Source organism: Drosophila bipectinata, unplaced genomic scaffold (genome assembly GCF_030179905.1).
Source record: "Drosophila bipectinata strain 14024-0381.07 unplaced genomic scaffold, DbipHiC1v2 scaffold_261, whole genome shotgun sequence".
Lineage (NCBI taxonomy): Eukaryota > Metazoa > Arthropoda > Insecta > Diptera > Drosophilidae > Drosophila > Drosophila bipectinata.
In genome coordinates, this window is record NW_027222911.1 from 10,699 (window position 1) to 19,417 (window position 8,719).

Sequence of the window (8,719 nt, forward strand, 5' to 3'; positions counted from 1 at the left end):
ATCGGAGGATAGTTGAAACGGCGATTAGTGAAAGAAAAGAAAGAAAAAAGATGCGAGATTACAGTGGTGCAAAACAATTTGGAAAACAATAAGTTAAAAATATAAAAGAGAAAAAGGATGAAAAATATAAAATTTAATTTGTCAATAATTAATTAGTTTTTGAATTTAAAACCGGTGAAGGCGAATTGATTTTTTTTAGTTGGTGTGTGAAAAGAAAAAAAACATATGAAGCTAAAAATAATTGATAAAATATTAGCTACAGTGAAAAAAAAAAATATATAATGAGAAGTTAAGTTTTTTTTTTTTTTTTTTCTTCTAAAATTTTTTTTTTGTTTATTAAACAAAAGGGAAATAATTAAAAATAAATTAAGTTTGCTTGCAAGTAATGGAATAATTGTGTGAAATTCAAAAGTCTCAAGTCCACAGCTGCCTTCGCCAAGGGGTCGACCTTTTCGCCGAGGAAAGTGGGGTAAGTGAAAACCTATTGTTCCATACAGCGAGAAATTTAACGGAAATTAACGGGTAATTTTGTATGAATATTTTTCCTTTCTCTTATTACTTTTGAAAACTTGAAGGAAGAAAACACTGAAAGAAACGAAAACATTTTTATTTTATTAGAATTAAAAATTAAATACACTGAAGAAAATTTTGATAATGGAAAAAAAAAAAATTATTTTATTTTTGTAATTGTTGTTAAGATTTCATTTCTTTGAAAAAAACTTGAAAAAAAAATAAGATAAAATGAATAAACAAACAAAAAAAAAAAAAAAAAAAAAAAACTTTAGCTATAATTTTATTAGAGAATTATAAGAACCATTTAAAGGGATTCACATGCCTGCGTATTAAAAAGAAAATGAAATACACAAAACATTGAAGAAAATTTAATTTACACCATGAAATTTTTAGTTTTTTTAGGAATTTAATATAATCTGTTCAAAATTTAATCTAATTTACTGCTAGCCCTAAACCAAATTCTGTTTATACGATCTATCTATTTAAAATTCATGAACTGGTTGTAAATACACCCAACTAATATTAAGGACAAATCTTTAGAACGTACTTTCGCCGTTAATATTTACCGTATAGATAGGAGATACCATGCTACTTTTAGGAATATATAATATGAATAAAATGTTACTTTAAACTGAACTGACGAACTTCGCCAATGAATCCTCGGGTGTAGAGGGGGAAAAGGGGCCACGAGAGTGACACTCTTCTGCTGTGGCCAAGGTAGGGTTGGGGAATTTAGAGAAAGGACACACCAACAGCAGTGATCCTTAATAGAATCTCTCAAATCTTATTTCTGTCCTGTTTCCACTTTTTCTTTCGAATTTTATGATCGCGAATACCGGCTTAGATCTCTAGGGGAGATTATACACGTCTCTCTGTCGCAGCACGCAACCTTTCTTATACGCTAAATTACTATTATCCGAAGTTGCAACGTCGGAAGGACCTGTCCCAGCAAGACCACCACCCCCCAAGCCGACGAGCTAGAGCCGGATCCTTTCAGCGTGCCCGCGAGCACAGGTCCTCCCTCTGTCCATACTCCGTTGCACGTTACAGACCCAATAAACGCAGTTCACACCTATACAAAGAAACCGTTTCTTGGTGGTGGTGAAAGTAATGCCAAATCAAACAAAAGTTCGCTAAAATCATGCTCTGGTTGTGGACACATGCCAGAGAGAAGTGGAAGTTTCGCGATGCCGTATGTCACAAGTGCGGTAGAAAAGGACATAGGTATAGCTGTTGTATGCATGTCAAAGCAAGACAAAAGTAAATGGCAAATGCAAAAAAGTCGCAAAACCGAAGCAAACGAAATCGAAACGATTGAAGCTGCAAACAGTGTTACATATCAAGTCAAGTGTCAGCAGAACAAGATTCTTATAGATCTTGAAAAACACGGCAAAGTTATATCATTTCAAATGGATTCCGGATCCACAGCGACCGTGATCAACGCCACTACATATGCGCTGTTGAATGAGCCTAAATTACACAATTGTTCCCGAGTATCCCGAGTAAATGCGTTTGGTACCTACAAGCGAGCAACATCTAAAGCGAATTGACCAAGTGCTCAGTATTCTTTGTGAGAACGGTATTAGACGCAAAAAGGAGAAATGCTTCTTTTTCAAGGACGAAATTGAGTACTTAGGACGAAGAATCAGCGCTCAAGGGATTCTTCCAGACAGCTCAGGCTTGGAGGCTGTTAAACTGTTGCGTCCGCCTTCTAATCTGCAGCAATTAGAAGCATACATGGGTAAAGTTAATTACTATTGCAACTTTATACCGAACTATTCACAGTTGGCCGCACCTTTAAACCAACTTCGTAGAAAAAATGTAGCATACCTTTTCGGGCCGCAACAACAACAAGCTTTTACAGCCCTGAAGTCCCATATTATCAACGCGACCCAGCTAGCTCATTTCGATGAAAATCTACCACTAGTCCTAGCGACAGATGCATCATCTTTTGGTATTGGTGTAGTCCTTTCACATATCCAACATGATGGCAAGGCGAGGCCTATTGTTTTCGCATCCAAAACGCTTGACAAGCATCAGGTTAAGTACAGCCAAATCGAAAAAGAGGGACTTTCTATAATATTCGGAGTAAAACGTTTTCACCAATATTTGTACGGACGAAAGTTTACCCTTATAACAGATCACAAGCCACTAGTAACGATTTTCAATCCAGGCAAGCATCTGCCTTTAATGACATCAAACAGGCTACAGCGCTGGGCCATCATTCTCATGGCCTATATTTTTCAGATACGTGGGCATGGATCCGGATTTCGACAGAGAAGAAGAAGCCTGCCACATCGAAACAGAACTGTCACCACCGATCAATTCTGAGAACATTCGCAACCACATCGAGAAGGACAAACTTCTCAAACAAGTCTTACAGTATGTTACTGTAGGATGGCCAGAAAAACTTCAGCAAGGCGAGGAAGCATTATCACCATATTTAAATCGCAAATTTGCCCTCACAATCAACAAAAAATTTCTTTGCCTACACACAGATGCCAGTCGTGTAGTAATCCCAGTAACTCTTCAAGCGCATGTCCTGAATCTGTTACACGAAGGACATTGGGGCATTGTTCGAATGAAGCAGCTAGCTAGACAACATGTTTGGTGGCCTACAATCGACGCAGACATTAAAAGCCTTATACAGCCATGCAGTATCTGCAAGTGCAACAATCCTGCTCCTCCAAAACAGTGCCAAAGTTGGCCTGCAGCTACATCAGCGTGGGAGCGAATCCATATCGACTTCGCCAGCCCAATATTCGATTCCATGTGGCTAATATGTGTAGACGCTTACTCGCAGTTCCCATTTGTAGTTCAAATGACGTCCACTACAACCGCTAACACGATCGCTGCACTATCATCGATATTCGCCATCGAAGGATATTTAAAAACCATGGTCAGCGACAACGGTCCACAGCTTACGGCTGACACCTTTAAGGAATTCTGCAAACGTCAATAAAACACATTACAACAGCACCGTTCCACCCAGCATCCAATGGATTAGCAGAGCGTTTCGTTCAGACGTTTAAATTCTCTGTCAAGAAAAACCTCAAAGAAGGTATACCAGTCCGAGCAGCAGTTACTAAATACCTTGCTTCCTGTAGGAACCTGTAGGTTCACTCCAAATTCCTACGGAAAATCTCCCGCCGAGTTAATGCATGGTCGCCCAGTCCGTACCGTACTAAGCCAACTTTTCGAGCAGCCTGTCGAAGCCAAGCTATTACGTCCCAAATCGAGGCAAAAAAAACCAGCACGACTTTCATCCGGCATACTAATTCGCCAAAGTAGTCGTGTTCGCCATGAAGTAGATCGTTTTAAGTCCAAGGATTTCCGAAAACCTAAAAATCCTATTCGTTCTTAATTAAGGGAGGAGATGTGTTATATATTGTCAATTTCAAATCTGTTTTGTATTCCTCCATTCTATAAACCTATACACCTACATATGTAGTACAATACAAACTATGTAGTACTTTAAGAATCTGGTAACTCTGTAAGCTTCGCATATAATAAAGTAAGTCTGAAATAGAACTCAACAAGAACACAACAGCAGTAAAGATCAAAAATGTACCTTCGTGAAAATTCGCAGTTACATGAAGCGCCTGAAGATAAAACAACAAAAAAATTTAAAAAAATAATAAAAAAATATAATATAATAATAAGAAAAAATTTCTGAAAACAGAAATGACAACACATATGACGAACATAAAAGGAATATCAAAAAAAAAACGAAGAACAGCAGTCTGCGTCAAAAATAAGACCTTGAAAATAATAAAAGTGCTTCATATTATTAACTAGCGACCCCGGCACACGTTGTTTTGCCCTTTTTTGTTTTCTATAAGGGCTAGCTGTTTTTTCTTCATTTATTTTGGTTAATAAATGTTTTTCAGTATTTCAAGTACATCCAGTATTTTCACGTACAGCAAAATTCCCCTCGCCAATATCTAACAGTTGTTTAGAGAAAGGATGAATCCTGAAGCATTTGATCGCGCATATTCTTGGTCAGTTCTTTTTCAACATTACGCCACAGTTGCGATGATTTTAAGCAAGCATTGAATTCATCAGCGTACGTTAACCGTGAACACCTGAAAGGAGTAACAAAGGGCCGTAAAATAGTTTATCATTGTTCCTTATATCCCTAATTGACCAATCCAATTCCCCAAGCGAATTTTTACGTCCTATAGTGCATTCATCCAAAATATGGGCGCTATGCCCATAGACGATTGTTTTAATGTTGCACACTGCATCTGGATTATTTTGAATGTTCAATGACAGCTTAAGTGCTGAATGAGCTGTTATGCCTCCATCTAATAAGGTTGCTGCAACGCCAGAAGATGCAATGGCCAATGCGTTGCCATTTTTTTTTAATCGTAACTCGACAGGAAGAAGCGTAATAAGGAATGTTCACTTTGGAACTTTCACTTTGAATGTTCACAATAATCACTTTGGAATAAGCAGAATTTTCAACATCAGGCTCTTACTGGAATGCTAGTCGAAGAAATTGCCCAGATGTGAATCCTCGATAAACTTGTTGCCGTTGTTAGTTAATTCTTCTTCTAACTATTAATCTGTGCGCTTCTCTTCTTTGAAAAGTGGCCTTTGTTGATTATGTTCATCTCGTGCATCTTTCGATTGTGATTCACGTAACTGCGCCATGCTTACACGCGCCTTTTCATTACCTTTATAAATTTGTTCTCCTGATCTCGTATTCTTCTATCTCGCGCAGCTCTAGAATTGACTGTTTGATGACTAAAATTGGCCCAATTGCATATCACCGCTTTCGTTTGCAGTATTTTGTATTCTTCTTGCATTATGGCTTTGTCGGGAAAGATTCGATCGTCTTGGTCGCGGCATTATAAATTAAACATCCGAATCAAATCGATTGCTGCAGAACGCGACTGCCTAACTCTCAATCGTGTTCGCTCAAGCCTAGCTGCTGACATTTTGACATTTGACATTTTCATTTGACATTTTCTTGTGCATCTTTCGATTGTGATTCACGTAACTGCGCCATGCTTACACGCGCCTTTTCATTACCTTTATACATCTAGATAAATGTATAAATACATAATATCGTACATAAAAATATGATACGTCACGCTCACAGCCTACTTACTTTTATTCATTACTATAAGTGGAGTATAGTTCGGTGGAGTATAATTCGCGCTGTCGAACGGGACAAACAGTATCCTATGTCCTTCTCCTGGCTCTAAGCTACCTCCCTACCAATTTTCACTCAAATCTGTTCTTCCGTTTGTAACGAACTGTTGTTTCTGCTTCAGCTCGCCACAATTTGCCGCGGCTAGCTCACAGAGTTTCGCGGATCCGTTCCACCGAATTTATAGATTCGACGTGATTGCCCAAGCCCAGAAAATAATACAAGTAGCTTTCCGTTGTGCAGTCTCTTTATTTTCTGCTCTCTCTGTTTACAATTGTGATTTATGCGGGTTCCCGGGAATGACCCTTGGTGCGTCCTTGGTGACCCTTGGTGTGTCCGTCCTGGAAATCTCCTCCGTTGCTTGTGTTTCCGCTGTTGCTCTCGTTGCCGGGGTTCCTCCTCGTTGATCCGTCGTCAAACCTTCCACCTCTTCGACTCGGTCTGGCCTTCGGCTATGTACTGAAAAGCCTCCACTACGCCGTCGGGGATACGCGCCTACGCGCTGTACCGCCGGGCTCGGGAGTTGGCGGGCTGTAGCCTCCGCTACACCAGGATGAGCGCCGTCCTGGTCTGCGCGCCGGCGACACTGGTTCGGGAGATAGCTACTGACTGTCGCCTCTGCACCACCAGGGAGATGCGCCGTGCATGCGCAGCGGCGGACCTGGCTCGGGGTGTGCGGCCTGCAGTTGGCTCCGCTACGCCAGGAGCACGCCGTGCTTTTCGCACCGGCGAGTCCGGTTTGGGAGATGGCTACTGGTGGTCGTCCCCGCAACCCCACACTCGACTCTGTTACCCTGTAGCTTTCGAGGTAACCAACCGACGCCGATCCTCTCTCGTCCCGTCCTTCTCGTCCTCCGGAGCGAAACCGGGCTCGGTATCTTGAGTTGGCCTGTCCTTTCCGGTGCAGGACCACGCCTGTTGGTTGTGAGTCAGGAGTCCGAGTGGCGTGCGCCAGACTTATCCTTTCTGCACTTCCTAGCAAGGCTACCTGCCGTGGCCAGGAACTGGTCCAACTCGTTTCCTGTCGCCTAGGTCGTTTCCCGTAACTGTCCTCGTACCGTTCTTTCCTTGTCTCGTTCGTTCTCCTTACGTTTGGCTGTCGGACTCTCCAAAGGCGGTCCTTCAACTCAAACAACCGAATCCTTTTTAGAAACGCTCTAACACTTGACTGACGGACTCTCCACAGGCGGTCCTCCAACTCAACGCTACAAGCTTCCTAAAAAGACTCGTCTCGAGCCGCTCCAATGGGCCTCCTTTTATACCCTCTGGAGCGCCCGTTAATCCTTCTGGATTCTGCTCCTGCCGTTAATCCTGCTTCCAGAATCACGCCACTTTCCCGTTGGCGGGCTGCCGTTACTCCTGCTTCCAAGATCACGCCACTTTCCCGTTGGCGGGCTGCCATCCGTGCGGTCGTTGCCCCTTTCCGTTCGGCCGCTGACCCCTGCTGTTGCTATGCGACGTGCCGCTGGCCTCCTTCGCCTCTCCTGTTGCTCCTTGTTCCTTTGCTGCCCCCCAGTCTTGTCGCTCATCCTGAACTCCGCTGCGCGGCGGGCTCATAGTGCTCACCGTTGCCTCGGGCGCCGTTACGTTCCACGTTGACTCCGTCTCCCCACTCGATGATGGAGCTCTGCCCCTCACTGCCCTCGCTGCCGTTCCATTCGTCCACTGGTGCTCCGGGAACCGCTACGTTCCACGTCGATTCTGTCTTCCCACTGGGCGTGTAACCTTGCATTGCCATTTGTCTGCTGGTGCTCCGGGAACCGTTACGTTCCACGTTGATTCCGTCTTCCCACTGGGCGATGTAACCTGGTCTTCCCATTCGTCTGTTGCTGCTCCGGGAACCGTTACGTTCCACGTTGATTCCGTCTTCCCACTGGGCGATGTAACCTGGTCTTCCCATTCGTCTGCTGCTGCTCCGGGAACCGTTACGTTCCACGTTGATTCCGTCTTCGTACTTGATGGTGAAACCCTACCACTCCCCGTTCGTATTGGTCCCCGGCCTATCTCCCGCGGCCCCCTAAACTGATTGGCCATTGCTGTCTTAGCATCCACTTCCCCCCTCCTTCGGAAGACGGCCGATGGCTTCCCCCTATCGCTGGCGTTGTTCGGTCATTTTTGGTTTTTTTTTTTTCCTTTTTCCCCCTTTTTATACCCTTGCAGAGGGTATTATAATTTTGTCCAAAAGTGTGCAACGCAGTGATGGAGACATCTCCGACCCTATAAAGTATATATATTCTTGATCAGGATCACCTCCTGAGTTGATATGAGCATGTCCGTCTGTCCGTCTGTCCGTCTGTCTGTTTCTACGCAAACTAGTCTCTCAGTTTTAAAGCTATCGTCTTAAAACTTTGCACACACCCTTCTTTCCTTTGCACGCAGTATATAAGTCGGAACGGCCGAGATCGGCCGACTATATCCTATAGCTGCCATATAACTGATTGATCGGAAATGGTATAACTTTGGTGGTACAACATCTCCGACCCTATAAGTATATATTATATATATTCTTGATCAGGATCACCTCCTGAGTTGATATGAGCATGTCCGTCTGTCCGTCTGTCTGTTTCTACGCAAACTAGTCTCTCAGTTTTAAAGCTATCGTCTTAAAACTTTGCACACACCCTTCTTTCCTTTGCACGCAGTATATAAGTCGGAACGGCCCGGATCGGCCGACTATATCCTATAGCTGCCATATAACTGATTGATCGGAAATGGTATAACTTTGGTGTTTTTAGAGTTAGAGAGTTCAAATTGAGCTATTTTTCAAATGAGAGCTATTTTTGGCAAAATAATACGACATGCCAAATTTCATAAGGATCGGCCGACTATATCCTATAGCTGCCATATAACTCAACGATCGGAAATGACCCAACTTTCGTGTTTTTGAAGATAGAAAGCTGGAATTTAGTACAGACTCTATTTTTGGTTAGTTGATCCAACCTACCAAATTTCATTAGGATCGGCCGACTATATCCTATAGCTGCCATATAACTGAACGATCGGAAATGACCCAACTTTTGTGTTTTTGAAGATAGAAAGCTGGAACTT